This window comes from Myxine glutinosa, chromosome 4 (assembly GCF_964187855.1).
Source record: "Myxine glutinosa chromosome 4, kmMyxGlut1.1, whole genome shotgun sequence".
Classification (NCBI taxonomy): Eukaryota; Metazoa; Chordata; class Myxini; order Myxiniformes; family Myxinidae; genus Myxine; species Myxine glutinosa.
In genome coordinates this window covers 110,986,431-111,002,626 of record NC_136264.1, presented here as the reverse complement: position 1 = coordinate 111,002,626, position 16,196 = coordinate 110,986,431, and the positions used below count along the sequence as shown (strand labels likewise).

The following is a 16,196-nucleotide window of genomic DNA, read 5'->3' as shown; positions in this document are numbered from 1 at the left end:
AGAGGACGAGCTGCGACCATTCTTTACATTACGAGGGTGTTACACACAACAAAACCATACTTTTCACATTCGTTACACTTTCTCAAAATTGTTACACTTCTCAAATCCGTTACACTTCTCAAATCCGTTACAATATATATATATATATATATATATATATATATATATATATATATATATATATATATATATATATATATTGTTACAGACACGACTTTGATGTTAGGGTGGGCCGAGCGGAATGGCCGCCGTGTCCGCACAAGTTACCCGATTATACTCGAACGTTGCCGAGTCGCGCTACGCTAAATCAATGAAGGAAAAGGACACAACGGCTGGGATTAAAATGACACGACACCAGGGATACGGTTCTCAAGACCTCCGGAGGAGGTTATATTAGGGCGGAAGGTCAGATTACAACTACAAGAGGGACAGCATAGAAAGACAGGCACTTAGACACACTTATCTTATTCCCTGACAGACGACAGATAAACAGGACAAAAACTGACTCACACGGGGATTGATGGCAAGGAAAGCGGGCAGTCGATGGCTCAAGGTGCACCGTTCTCGGAGGGGGTGCACCGTTCTCGGAGGTACTGCAATACCGGGTCGATGCGTGGAGCTCGCTCAGCGCTTGGAGGTGGTGACTGGCTCTTCTTCATGCTGGGGGCGCATCTCACGTCACGTCCGGTAAGTCGCTGCGTATATCCGGCGGGGAGTGACACGCCCTCGGCTCGTTAGCTCCGCCCCAGATGGAATCGGTCCGCCCTTCTTATTGGGTGCGGGGGGGTTACCAGGCTCCGCCCTTGACGAGGAGCTGACAGCCAGCCCCTTCGTGGTAACCCAGTGGAGCGCATGGGTAATGGCGGCTAACCGAGCCGGAGTGAGGACGCACACTCCCCGCGCGCGCCGTTGTTGTAGTTGTTGTAGTTGTTGTTGTAGTTGTTGTTGTAGTTGTTGTTTGGGGAAGAAGGTGGGAGGAGGTATGGGAAGGTCCTAAACTCACTACTGGTGCCATATAATCACATTCTGGTGCAACGAAGAGTCAGAATTAATGGAAACGAGTCCTTAACTGACATAGACTAAGAATAACTAGCAAGATGTCCGAAAGTTGTCTACGTGAGATGCGGTGGACCTGGGCACGACATTTAATGGGGGAAAAAGGGGAAGGTCGGTTCTACAGAGTGTTATTTACAGGCAATGGGACTAGGAAATGGGGGATTGGGGATAGTTGGGGAGTATTGGGGAAATAGGGGATATTTACAAGCGGATAGGGATAGAGGCCAAATCCCATATCCGCAACATTGCACCCTTCTCTACCCTCGGGGCGTCCCGACCCGATAAATTTTTACCTACTTTAGTGTGGCACTCAGATGTAGTTCCCTCTACTATTAACTCTACCCTGAGTGCGACAGTTTTACAGATGTTCACAAATGAGTAAATATGTCCCCCTGCCACGTTGCACCCTTCTCCTCACAGAAACACACCCACAGGATAACCGAATTGCGGAAAGAATTCGCAAACTAAACATACAGCCGGTAGGGAGCATTATTTACAAGACTACGCTGATATTTACACTACGATCCAGGACCTGTTTTTGGAGGAACACATGCAGATGTTATGCATAGAGAGAGCACGCATGCCAGCATCGATACACCAACCCACGAGTGCTCTGTGGCCTTACGGCCTTTAATAATGTGCAGAGCACCCCATCCAAGCACCAAAAGCACCACCCCATCACACCGTCAGCACCATCCGGTGCAGTCACCATTGTTCAATGAATAAAAATAACTTCAACAACCCCTAACCCTGCAGGTGTCTCTTGCTCTTCGTGTGGTGCACTTGGCCTTCTTACTTCCTTCAAAATAAAGAAAGGCGCCAACCGCGTCCATTTCTGTATTGTGGCCTTCAGTGGTGTCAACTAAAAGTGGTTCACCTGTATGGCATAGGTGCCACGTTGACCCATAGGTCCATCCACTGGTGGTGCTTGGCCGCAAAAGAACTGCGGTCCATTGTGGGTGGCCACAAACATTGCGGTCCATATGGTGTATCGATCCAGGCAGCAAGCAGCGAAAGTGCAGGCCCACAACTGCGTAGCCAGCACCTCTCTCTCCTCTCTCTCTACCCCAAAGCCAGATCCTCGGAGGTGGGAGACAAAAGAAGCAGACAAGTGAGTAAGGTGGTAAGGGCGCAAAAGTGCACGCAATGCAAGGTAATGCACACTGGGGGCACATGGGAACCAGGTGAGACAGGTACGTTCCTACGGTACGCCCCCCCCCCCCCCCCCACCAGGTAACCTACATGGCCCCTCCCTTACCCCTTACTGTATCCACCAAACACAACACTACCCATAAACATCTATTTTACAAATCAACAAACGTCCCTACTGTCTTCCCCGTTCCTCCCATAAACCAAATTCGTCTTCTCTCCCTCCTAACCAATCAAATTTGCCATTTTCAACTTTCATCAAAATTTGCCATCTCCAACTCAACATCATAATTTGCCATTACCAATTCATCATCAGTCCCTCCTAGGGAGGGAGAGATGGAATCACCCCAATGTCTCATCCACGTCGTGATGCGTCTCACCAATCCACACAGCAATTCTCATTTCCTGCACACAGAACAAAGTAAACACAGGTGTGGAGTCATCATCATCACCTCAGGTAAGTGGCTGCGTATGGTGCGACAGGTTCATCAATCCTAACTATTTCCTAAATGACTAACAACTTTACACTACCCGGGGTCTTTCTCCGGCCAAACCATTGGCCCTCTTACACTATGGGTTCTAAAAACCAATTCCCATTGAGCCAAACTGTGGTGCTTTTCAATTTGGGGTCTCACTCCCCCGATTCATCTCCCGGTGCCCTCGCACAATTTCTGGGCTGTGGCGTGTACCTCTCCCAGCGGGTCTACCCACCTGCACACCTCCACCACTGCAGTTGCCTCCGAGCTTACCTGCTCCTTACCCTAACCTAACTACCTGGGGAAGGCCCTCTGGCGCTCTCCCCACTCGGTGCCCTCTCTGGCACTGGGCTGCCCGATCCACACCCGGGATCCTCAGGCACCCACTCACAACTACCGGCTCCCAGAGCCCACCTGCGGCCTCACCTGGCCGACATCCTCACAGTGGTGGAGTGCCCAACCAACTACACACACTAACAGGCTACACGCCCAGCCATTTCCACAACACTAATGCACCCATCCACAATACCATTCTGCAACCGCACCACAAATGCCAATATCCAACCACAATTTACCTATACCCTCTACCTAACACTTACACTACCCGCCCCGGGTACTCGTGAAAGGGGTCCACTCTTCCCCCATCCACACCTTCGCACCATGCACACCACTCCGTACCACTTACTCCAATTCTCTCCACACACCTGTACTTGCACACCTGTGCTCTCACACCTGGTGCCACCTGCACCCTTCTCTCCCCAAGCGCATTCGCGCTGATCCACAACACTCACTACTCACACACTGCTCCACACACCTGTTCAGTTGCACACCTGTGCAATCCCACCTGTTCAATTCTCACACACACGGCATCATCTCAGCTAACTACTCCCTTCTGAAACTTGCGCTTCCCAGTCGTCCCTTTAAACTATTGCGCTCCCTCGTCATTATCATCCATACTAATCTACCTGCGTCCCCACTACAGGTATCAGTCACTAACTAAACTTAACGTTACCTAATGTCATCTTCGCTAGATCCCTACCAATATCCTAACCCACCCGGGCTAGTTTTCACTGCCATAAACCCCATAAACTATAGCTCCTTTGCCCCCCCAATGGGAAGGGCGGCAGGGATGCCAGCCTTACCCACCGGGCCCATCGCTCACTACCAATTTTGCACATCAAATTTCAACAAATCAAAAATTTGCCAATCCTAATCATCTGCCAATCACTACTGCTAATCCTTTGCCAATCATCAAATTTTGTTTTTCTCTAATTTTGGGTCCAAAACACTAACCTCATCACCCAGTCTACTCACTAATGCCTCTCGGTGCGCCAATTCCTGTCCAAAGCCCGGCTTCGTAAAGCCAAGCCATGAATGCGGGTTGCTCTGTGCCAGCGGCTGGATGCGTCCGGCACTCGGTGCAGAGACGGGGGCTTACCCGGGCCGAGATCCCATGCACCCCCTCGGCGTGGAGCCATCCCATGGCTCGATCTCGACCTGCCGGAATGCCTCAACAAAAAGTGGTCGCCATGACGACCCTTCCTATCCAGCCGCCCGCTCCGCCTAGTGGAGCACGGACGCGGCCGTTCAAAGCGAGGCCCAGCACGCACCGAGGGCCCGCTTCGGCTAAAAGTCGACCTAACCTCTAACCTGGTTACCGTCGATGCTTCACCTGGGTTCTTACACGCATACGCTACCCCTTTCGTGCTCCTACATCCAGCCGTCTCCATGCTCCTCGTACCTTTCCTTACACACCCAGGTACCCTCATTCCACTCACAGCCTTGGTCACACACCTGACCACCGAACACTTTGGCACACATTCATTGGTCGCACACCTCACCAACACACCTCTTCGCGCCCCCTCCTCTGTCACCTCCTCTGTGACAATCACAGGTGTGCTCTCATTTGCACACCCAACCACGTGCCTCACTACCAATTCCAGCGTGCATTCCCACTCACGCTCTACCATTCCAGGTGTGCTTCCTTTCTCACCTGTCACAACCAACTCACGCTCCTTGTCACTCTCACTACTCTCACCTCCATTCTTGACAGCGCACTCACCCTTACTCTTGACAGCGCACTCTTTCCCCATGCACCTGTCCGTTACACACCTTTCTCGCGCACACTCTCCCGTTACACCCTCTGTAACACTCACCACAGGTGTGCATTCTTCCTTGCCTTTGACAGCGCACTCTTTCCCCATGCACCTGTCCGTCACACACCTTTCTCGCGCACACTCTCCCGTCACACCCTCTGTAACACTTACCACACCGCGCTTCCATGTGCCCCCTCGCACACGCGCTACGACCGACTCACTCTCGCCAGCACCCTCACTCCTTGGCACGCACTTTTTCCTCACACACCCCAGAGTCGGACTTTCTTGCACACCTCCTTTTTCGCACACCAGACCTGTCGCACACTTCACCAACGGCCTCTCACGAACACCCGGGTCCATTTCGACCCCCAAGCTTCTTAAATCCCCTGGCGCATCATACGCACGACCATATTGGTCACCACTTACACAGGGTCCTCTTCCTCTTCGCTTCTCCTCCATCACCTGCGAATCCCTCATCCGGTTAATGAGCACATCATCACGATCCAAACACAGACTTTGGACCAATTCTTTTATCTCCTCTTTTATCTCTTCCTTATTCCCTCTCCGTCGCTTATTAATTTCGCTCACCCCTTCTTCCACTTCTTCTAGTTTCTGCTTCACCTCTTTTATTCCCCGGTACGTCTCCTCAAGTTCATCCTCTAAGGCTACCTTGACCGTTTCCATGTGCGTCCTCACCTGCCGGTCCTTCGTCTCCATTACCTCTATCACCTCGTCCAACCTCGCTGTCAGTCCCTCACGTACCATCTGACATTCCCTCTTTGTCGCTATTAAGTCGTTTTTTATGTCGTTTTGTGTCGCTTTTAAACCTCCCAATACCGCAGTGTTCCTTTGAACCTGCTCCGTTAGTCCTTTTTCTCCCTCCGTCAGCTGTTCCACCTCCTGCGTCAGGTCCTCTATGCCCCCTTGCAATTTTACAGTCCCCTTTCTCACCTCCTTCTCCATGTGCTCCTTACAGTGCCTCACCTCCTCGCGCACTCCTCCGACCTCCTCACTCACACCTCTTCTGATCTCCTCTCCCATCACTTGCATCTCCTTCCCAGATGCCACCCTCATCTGCTCCATTTCCTCCCTGTGAGCATCCAGTTTGGTTTCTACCCCCATTCTGACCCCCTCTATCTGCTGCTCCATTTGTTTAACTTCCCTTTCCGCTTGGTCCCTCATGTCCCTCAATTTGCCTTCCATACTGTTTTCTAACCCTATTAACCCATTTCTCACCTCTTTTATCCCGTTGTCTAACCCCTCAAAATTATTGTCTAACTTCCCAAATTTCTTGTCTAACTCCTCAAAATTATTGTCTAACTTCCCAAATTTCTTGTCTAACTCCTCAAAATTATTGTCTAACTTCCCAAATTTCTTGTCTAATCCCTTAAAATTATTGTGTAACCCCTCACTGGTACCCCTCGCTTCGTCCCTCATTACCCCCAATTGCTCACTCTGAGCCCTCGCTTCGTCCCTCATTACCCCCATTTGGCCCTCCAATCGCTCACCCATTTGTTCCATAAGGGCCCTCATTTGCAGGAGGAAAAGGTTCGAATCCACCAGGGGCGCTGCCACGGTCGCGGGCGCGGTGACCAGCGAGGCGCCATTTTGTGCGTCTGCTACCCTCGCTGCTTCGCTCTCCTCACGTCCCTCAATTTGGTCCTGGACCGACCCTGCCTCACTCTCCACTACCGGACCCCAGCCGACTTGGTCTGCCATAGCGCGACTTTCAAAATTCGGGTTTTTATTTCCGTATAACAAAATCAAATTTCGCCGTTATAATTTCGTCGAGCGCAGGAAACACGCTCCGGATCGAATTCTACCTCCCCAACATTTGGGCCTAACAAATTTAGTCCCAGGTCCGAATCCCACTCCTGACACCAGTTGTTACAGACACGACTTTGATGTTAGGGTGGGCCGAGCGGAATGGCCGCCGTGTCCGCACAAGTTACCCGATTATACTCGAACGTTGCCGAGTCGCGCTACGCTAAATCAATGAAGGAAAAGGACACAACGGCTGGGATTAAAATGACACGACACCAGGGATACGGTTCTCAAGACCTCCGGAGGAGGTTATATTAGGGCGGAAGGTCAGATTACAACTACAAGAGGGACAGCATAGAAAGACAGGCACTTAGACACACTTATCTTATTCCCTGACAGACGACAGATAAACAGGACAAAAAGTGACTCACACGGGGATTGATGGCAAGGAAAGCGGGCAGTCGATGGCTCAAGGTGCACCGTTCTCAGAGGGGGTGCACCGTTCTCGGAGGTACTGCAATACCGGGTCGATGCGTGGAGCTCGCTCAGCGCTTGGAGGTGGTGACTGGCTCTTCTTCAAGCTGGGGGCGCATCTCACGTCACGTCCGGTAAGTCGCTGCGTATATCCGGCGGGGAGTGACACGCCCTCGGCTCGTTAGCTCCGCCCCAGATGGAATCGGTCCGCCCTTCTTATTGGGTGCGGGGGGGTTACCAGGCTCCGCCCTTGACGAGGAGCTGACAGCCAGCCCCTTCGTGGTAACCCAGTGGAGCGCATGGGTAATGGCGGCTAACCGAGCCGGAGTGAGGACGCACACTCCCCGCGCGCGCCATTGTTGTAGTTGTTGTAGTTGTTGTTGTAGTTGTTGTTGTAGTTGTTGTTTGGGGAAGAAGGTGGGAGGAGGTATGGGAAGGTCCTAAACTCACTACTGGTGCCATATAATCACATTCTGGTGCAACGAAGAGTCAGAATTAATGGAAACGAGTCCTTAACTGACATAGACTAAGAATAACTAGCAAGATGTCCGAAAGTTGTCTACGTGAGATGCGGTGGACCTGGGCACGACATTTAATGGGGGAAAAAGGGGAAGGTCGGTTCTACAGAGTGTTATTTACAGGCAATGGGACTAGGGAATGGGGGATTGGGGATAGTTGGGGAGTATTGGGGAAATAGGGGATATTTACAAGCGGATAGGGATAGAGGCCAAATCCCATATCCGCAACAATATATATATATATATATATATATATATATATATAATATATTGTTGCGGAAATGAGGATTGTGTTTTTTTGATTGTGTTGTATTGTATTGTAAATTGTTATGAATTATTGTTTAGTCTGAGCCCTCCTTGCTCCAGTGTGTATAAAGGTCAAAGGGCGTCCCGGTAGTTAATTCCATAAAGCATACACGTCAGCCAATCATAGAATACCCCTGTTCAGTAGTTTATTTCCTTATTATGTGTCTTAGGGTAAGGCCTTGTCTTCCATTAAAATGACACTCCATTGCACCAAGTGAAATAGATAGATTCCCTTCATTCCCCATTCCCACTCCCAAAACTTCCATTGCCAAGCCTCAATTTCCAGCTACATCCCCTCCAAGTCTCCATGGCCAAGCCAGTTTGTTACAGCTGTGGGTTGTTTTCGCCCCCAAAGCCGCCATTGAACATGTGCTCGGGTCGGGGAAGAAAGGCGTGCCTGACTCCGACCCTCTGGTCGCGCGATCCTAATCCCCAGGCTATACCAATAAACTAAATCGAAAAATAAAATTATTCCCATTACAATGGCTTTTCCCTCATTAAATTCCATCTGTCACTTTCTGTCCAACCCCCGAAGGACATCCAAACCTCCCTGCATCGTTTGCTGTTTTTTTAAAGTCTATTTAAGTTCTTACCTCCCAGTCGGTTTAGATAATGGATGACAAATTTAAATAAAGAACGGTTCAGAAATTACATTATATACTCCAGTAGATCGCAGGAGAGGTGCAATGCTATAATCATTAAGGTGATTTGGTCCTGTAGGCTATCATCATAAAAGTCCGAACATCAAACCTTGCCATGACGATATAAATCACAACACAAATCTAACAATTCAAGTTGCTTCAGCTAAATAAGCAAATTCATAAGCATCGGCCATCGCTGCTGCTTTTCTATTTTTAACTCATCTTGTTCACATATATCCGAATTTATGTTTGGAAGAACAATATCCTGTCATCCAAATCGACCCGGTTAAGGCCGAAGTACCCCGAGGCAGTGTTCTAGGTCCCATCCTATTCCTAATCTTCATCAATCATCTCCCTAACTCTCTGGAAAATCCTCTTTATCTGTATGCTGATGACTCCACTCTCTGCCATGACATCCTTCATCCTTCTGACAGACGGGCAGCAGTCTCTTCCCTCTCCTTAGACCTTGCCAAAAATCACAATCTGGTCAAACACTTGGAGCAGAGATTTCTTTCTACAATTTCAATCCTGTCTTTTCTTTCTAAAGTCTTTCAATCCTGATAAATCCAACACACTCACGCTATCTCTATCTCTGAACAAGCCACATTTCAAAGTTGGCCTCCAAACCCAGACGTTTTGTCCGCAGCTTGATGGAGTACTCCCCTGTCTCACGTCTTGCTCAGCTTGATGCCATGGAAACCACCTTCAGCCACACTTTGGTCCACCTCCAGCCATGCTTTGGTCCACCTCCAGCCATGCTTTGGTCCACCTCCAGCCATGCTTTGGTCCACCTCCAGCCACATGTTGGTCCACCTCCAGCCATGCTTTGGTCCACCTCCAGCCATGCTTTTGTCCACCTCCAGCCATGCTTTGGTCCACCTCCAGCCATGCTTTGGTCCACCTCCAGCCACGCTTTGGTCCACCCCCAGCCACGCTTTGGTCCACCCCCAGCCACGCTTTGGTCCACCTCCAGGCACACGTTGGTCCACCTCCAGTCACACCTTGCTTTTGTGTACAAGTCGTGATCTTAATCGCTGCTAAATATTTCTATGATTTGAGTGAATCTTGCAGATCTATCCTTCTTCGAATGCATCCATGTAATTCCTGTAATTGTTGGTGTGGGGAAGGGGTGGACAGGGTTTGGAGAAGGGGGGGGGGGGGGGGGCAAAGGAGGAAGCGACCACCCCATGCCTCAATCACCACCCACTTCTTTTCCCCGATTCCTTTACCCAACATCCTTTGCAATCAACTTCTCTACTCTCCCCAACTCTCTTATCTACATTATTTTCTTAATTAGTTTTCTATATCTCTTTTTCTCAATTAAGCACAACCTCTCCACTCCCTTGTATATATAGACTATGTGGAAAGAAAGGTCTGTTCCCAGAGATCTACTTGCTAACAACTCCACTTCAAGAATATCTGATTGCCAGGTTTTGATGGCCAACTTTTATTAGCTTGACCACTTCCTTGAAGAGCAGGTGAGCTGCAGGTAGGCTTTCAGCATCATACTCACAAGAAAAAAGAGTATAGTTGTTTGTTGGCTCACATTTGTTTGAACACTAGAATTATGGATTTAGATTCCAATCTGTGAGAATCTCCAATAGCCTCAGGATAAATGTTCATGACACAATAGGGACCACAGACTGACAGACCAAAAACACAGCTGGCTTATTTAAGACTTTGAGGGGGAGGAGGTAATTTACCTGCACCGCATGGTCTAGAGTAGTGGTTCTCAACTGGTGGTCCATGGCGACTTTTTTCAGTGGTCACAAGAAGACAGTCCAAAGTCACACGGCGTGAGAAATAAATTTCAAACCAAAATGTTCGTTGTCTACTCTTTTTTTATCATGTCACAAAAAGGAGGTGGTCCACGAAAAAATTGATTGGCCTAGTGGTCTATGGACTGAAACGAGTTGAGAACCACTGGTCTAGAGTCTACATGTACCATGAGTGCACGTTATAGTTAAATCATGCTGAAGTTTTATCTGCAGAAGGTCGAACGAGCTGTACAACAAAATCAAACCGACACAACATTAAGAAATATTTACATTATGAAAAGCCATACATGTCTTTCATACCTATTTGATGAAATACATTCAAACTCTGGTCATGAAAGGGAAATAAATTAATAAATGAATAACATAATCATCATCCACCTTTCCAGACAATTATTTTGTGCAAAAGGCAACCTTTCTTTCAATTGATCTCAACATCCCATACAATCCAGAAATTAATATTACCTTGGGTCATACTGCTTGTTTTCCAGCAAGCACCTGGTCAAACGTGGCTTTTTGTTCATTTTTAAATAAAAACAACATCACCAATGTAATCCTTCACGATTTTCCCCCACACTCTTCTTACAAGGTTATCCCCACATAGGCGTGCATTTTACATTGTCGTGACGACGCAACCTAAATATCCCCCATTTGTAGTCAGAATACTAGTCTGGTCTACCCTGCTTTCTGAGAGGGTTGGAAGGTTAAACATTTTGCTCACTGTCTATCTGCAGGGACATTCTGTCCGAAGATGTAAGCATGATCTCCTGGATCCACACTCAACACTCACATCTGCCCAAAAGAGTGCTGATGCAAATGCCTCATCCAATTTTTCAGAAAGCTGGGATGGGCAATAAAATTAGCACTAAAACTAGAACAGCACTCGGTAAAGTGCATACCTCCACCAGGTTAAACAGTTTATGTTTTATATGCACTGATAGGCCAAATCTGGATTCGGACCTGAACCAAAATCGAATCGGCTTGTTCTTGTCACCTAACCAACTCATTCCCCAAGTTTAGTCGTAAATTGTCGATAACGTTTTTCAATATCATGTTATATATCGCTTTTCGCCCGATCTCTCAATGGTGAAGAATCACTTGAAAATTAAATAATTCTCCTATCTGAATCCATCTTCAGATCTTAACCAAAATCGAATCGATTCGTTCGTGTCGCACACCCAACCGGTCCACCAGGTTTCGTCCAAATCCGTCCGTAACATTTTGAGATATCATGCTATGTATCGGTTTTAGCCCCATCACTCAATGGGGAAGCATCATCTTACTATAATTCACCAAATGTCAGTCTGTCCGTTCGTAGGTACCGTAAAAACGGCTCAACCGATCGCAACGATATTTTGGGTGGGTATTCCTGGGACCCCTGGGAGTAAAATAGGCTATATTGTTTTTCCAATTTTTCCAATTTTTCCAAACACGATGGAATAATATTTACCGATATGAACAGTGATGTGGCTTTTATTGAAATTCTATAAATAGTTTAGATTTTGATGACAATTATGAACCTGCCACGAATGTGGAAGTGGACAGATGACGGCCATTAGCGGGTTTGATAATATCCCAATACAACCGTCATTCAATCGTAATGTTAAATCGTTAAACGTTAATCGTGTTAATCGTTTTGTTAAAGTATCAATTGATGATTGGAATTGAGTGAATACAATTACGATTTTGAATTCGTAATTGTATTCACCCAACCATACGGAACTTCACATTAGGAATTAAATATTTGTTTATGTCACGAACGTTGTTAAAAGTTTATTTTTACTCCCGCCAGGGAGTAATGCATTCAATCGTGTCCGTGTGTGTGTGTGTGTGTGTGTGTCCGTGTGTGTTCGTGAACAAGATATCTGGAAAAGTTCTGAACGGATTTGGATGAAAGTTGGTGGGATGATTGCCCTTGGGATAAGTAAGAATTGATTAGTTTTTGGTGAAGCTCAGGATATTATTCCGGATCCAGGAATTTTTTGAAGGATTTTTTACCATTGGAAGATAGGGCTCATTTTTTTTAACATTATCTTATATATATTCTATATTTAACATTGTGATATGAAAATAGTTTTCATATTTGTTGTAAATGTAGTTTAAACTCGTGGTTATGCATTAGAGCGGTATATTTTGTTAGCAGTGTCGTCTTCAAGGTTCTTTTTTTTCTAATAAAGACATATTCTGTCATTTTAAAACCACCAAAGTGTGTATTCGGTCTCCCCGTTTCATAAAATGTATCGTTTGATACGTATAATGCTTTAAAACTGTTTTATTTATTTATTTATTTATTTTACCTCAGAAGAGATATCAACATTTACCTCAGCGAATGTCAATCGCGGTGTCAGTATTTTATGAACTTATAAAGACTTAGGTGAGTTATAAGTGTGACAAGCATGTGCACGGGATTCTTCCCAGAAGAATGAGTGGTCGCATTAGCTTGTACGACTTAAAATGAGCGAGTTTTGTTTTCACGTTTGGGCCAGTTTTACATGTTGTATCCCTGAGGAATGAAACGCACGTTTTTCCTGGCTTACAATTTTATTTGAAGTCACACATGCCTCAAAATACACTCACCTATATGGAATTGAACACTGAATCCGAAAATGTAAGTGAAATTGCCTTGTTTTTTTTTAACATTATCTTCTATATATTCTAAATATACATCTGTGCAGTGTAAGTTGGTCTTGTGTCGTCACTGAACTACTCCCTCAAACTTTTGTGAAATCGTACTATTCCAACTTGACCCACGGCGGGAGTATGTGCTCTACTGAGTGGCGTTCTTGTTTATATTAATGTTATTTCATTTGTGATTGGAGTTATGCTGTTTGGAATGAAAATATCGAGTTCAAGTGAATGACGAAATGCCGTGACGGTTTCTACTTTCTAAATGTGAATTCGCGGATCGCCATATGCAGATTCGCCATTGATTGAGTATGGAACAAACGTACCTGTTTGTTTGCTAACGGGTACGTTTTTCATGGAAGTCCTTCACGAACTTGCTGTCCATGTCTGACGTGCGACTGAAGCTGCTACAGGAATGTGGGATTTATTGGGTTCATGCTTTAGCATTCGCCGTTTCTGCATTGTCTGTTTGCTTCTGGCCTCCCACCCATGCGTAGCACGGGTATCTCACTAGTTTTCAAAATTCTCCGATCCGGATCCGGGTTCGAATCTTCACCAAAATTGAATCAATTCTTCCTTGTCACTTCCGCTACATCTCCGCCAAGTTTCGTGCAAATCCATCCACAACTTTTTGAGATATCTTGTTCACAGACAATCAGACAGACAGACAAGGGTGAAAATATAACCTCCATCCACCTTTGGTGGTGGAGGTAACAATGGCAGCACTACCCACAACCACTCCTTCCCAAAACAATAAAAGATTTAAAAAAGTCATTCAGGCTTCGTCTCCAATACCAAAGTATCACTTCAATCGCATAGTACTGTCAGCATCCATACTTACTCGAGTTGTGCAGGAACTGCAGAAAATGGTCCTCACGTTTTAAAAATCTGAGCTACGTGCTGGTTCCTATTCAGCCTGCTTGCTGCTTGGCTGCATCATTTTCTGGAGACGCGGCTCTGCCGCTGATGCAGTGCCCTACTACCAGTAAGCTGGTACACATTTTGCCGACCTCTGAAGGATGACATGCAGAGCCAACCCACCTGATGTTGTTGTCTTCAACAACACGACAGGGGCTCCAACTCAAGAACCTAAGATCTCAAGCCAGCCACCTTAACCGTAAAGCCAACACAGGCTATGTGCTGAACACGTCAATATACACTCCAATTATCATTTTTACATTTCAAGCGTGACTACGTCCTCGTTTGGGGGTTGGTAAAGTTTGCAGAAAGCCTTGAGAGCATCTGCATCTATTTAGCTTCCGAAAGAATTAAAAATGCATTTTTGTAAAAAAGAAAAAAGGAAAAAAAAAGATTTCTATTTGGATGGGTTCTTTGTGGCAATTTGTGTGTCCTGAATTTGTGATCTTGCATCAATAGCCTTCCAGCATGTTTTTTTTCTTCCTTTGTTTTGTGTTTATAGGCTTTGGCACATTCTGTCTCCACTCTCTCAGTGAAGGAAAAAAGAAAAAAAAACACTCAATGATGAGTTATACAATTCCACTAAAATACCGTACGTCCACTTTGCATGAACATTCTCCAGAGAGGCCATTTACATTAACAGTCATTGTATTCGATATTAGGCAATCAGCACGGATTTACTAAAGGGAGGTCATGTTTAACAAATCCATTAGAGTTCCATGAAGCAGTTTCTGATTGGGTGGATGAGGGAAGGGCACTGGACGTCGTATATCTAGACTTTCAGAAGGCATTTCATATTAAAGGTACCACATAGGAGGTTGTTAGCCAAGGTGAGGGTTTGTGATGTGGCTGGTCAGGTAACTAATTGGATTGGAAACTGGCTTTGTGATTGAAAGCAAAGAGTGGCAGTGAGTGGGAGGATGTCTCACTGGGAGGATGCAAGTAGTGGGGTACCTCAGGGATCAGAACTGGGACCATTATTATTCATAATTTCCATCAACAATTTGGACAGTGGGGCTAAGAGTAAGCTTTCTAAATTTGCAGATGACACAAAGCGTGGACGTAAGGTAAACAAGCATTCTAGAGTATTGCGCTGCAATACATGTCCCCTACAAAAGTTAAAAGTGCCATAACTTTGTCAAAAATGATCGAATATGCACATTTATGCACGGTTGATGCTGGTTTTCAAACTTGATCCGAGGTATGCTGAGACACATGTGTGTCACGCCTCGCCTCGTTGATAAGCCCGCAAGGTCGCTCCGTGGAGCAGCCTGCACGTATTGCAATGTGTGAATTATATAATTACCAACTCACGGTCTGAGGTACTAGCGATTCAAGAGATATCCATTTTTTTTGTTTTCGTTTAATTAACGATATCTGCCAAACCACGTGCCCTATCGCAAATTCCAAAAGGACATTTTAGTAGACTGACATGTTGAACAGATCTGTGAAGTTTCCCCTCAATTGGATCAAAAATGAGGGAGGAGCTCGGTTTTAAAGGTTCATGCTTAAAAACGTCATAACTCTGAAACCATGTGACGCATGATGTCATGCTTGCTGACTTTTTTTGTTCGTCATGGGTATGCAATTCTGCCTGCAAAGTTTGGCCTCGATCTGTTCCGCCGTTGCAGAGAAAAAGGGGTTTTCGTGTTTTCACGAAAAACAATATGGCGGCCGAACCACGTGACCTGTGACGTCATAATTACCATTAAAATATTCTACAGACCGAGTCCCCCCTACAGTGACAATTTGATCTCAATCGGTCCTATTATTGCAGAGAAAATCTTTTTTTAAAGAAATTAAAACTTAAAATGGCACTGAGTTAAGGATCATCAGAATTATCAGATTTCCCAAAGTTCAAAGTGCCATAACTTTGTCAAAAATGATCGAAACGTCGTGAAGTTTGAACTTGATCTGTAACTTATCATGAGGAAACCATGTACGAAGTTTGAAATCATTAGCATTAAGAGTTTAGAAAAAAAGTCCGGAAAACTGTTCTTTGCGTGACGGACGGACAGACTGACAGACTGACGGACTGACAGACGGAGGGATGGAGTGCAAACCTATAGTCCCCTCTGGTGTACACCGGTAGGGGACTAATAACAGAGAGAGGAGTGATACGACAAAGGAAAGTATTGATACTTGCATGGTAAGATCGGCAGATGCAGTTTAACATAAATAAATGTAAGGTGCTGAGGATGGGCAAGAACAACGAAAATAGAGAATATGTTGTGGGAGGGAAAATCTTAAGACTGTGTCACACAGGGTAATAGATACTGAGAGTATGCAGACAGGGCAGTGCCAAGCAGGCGTAGCAAACAGGGTTCAAGGTTGTATTCATAGGGAGATAAATCCTAAATTAAAAGAGGTAGTTTTAATACTGCACAGGAATTTAGTG

At 46.0% G+C, this 16,196-nt stretch overlaps 1 protein-coding gene across 6 annotated transcripts in view; it reads right to left on the bottom strand.

Annotated features, from left to right (window-relative positions):
- LOC137425078 (E3 ubiquitin-protein ligase MARCHF8) overlaps positions 1–16,196 on the bottom strand; it is a 216,728-nt gene that overhangs the window by 121,468 nt on the left and 79,064 nt on the right. The window contains exon 1 of one of the 6 annotated variants that reach the window (XM_068113099.2): positions 13,722–13,982. The exons of the other annotated variants lie outside the window; for them this stretch is intronic. The gene's annotated coding sequence lies outside the window, so the exon portion shown is untranslated. Of the gene's footprint in view, positions 1–13,721; positions 13,983–16,196 lie in introns of those variants that run through there. 6 annotated transcript variants of the gene reach the window in all.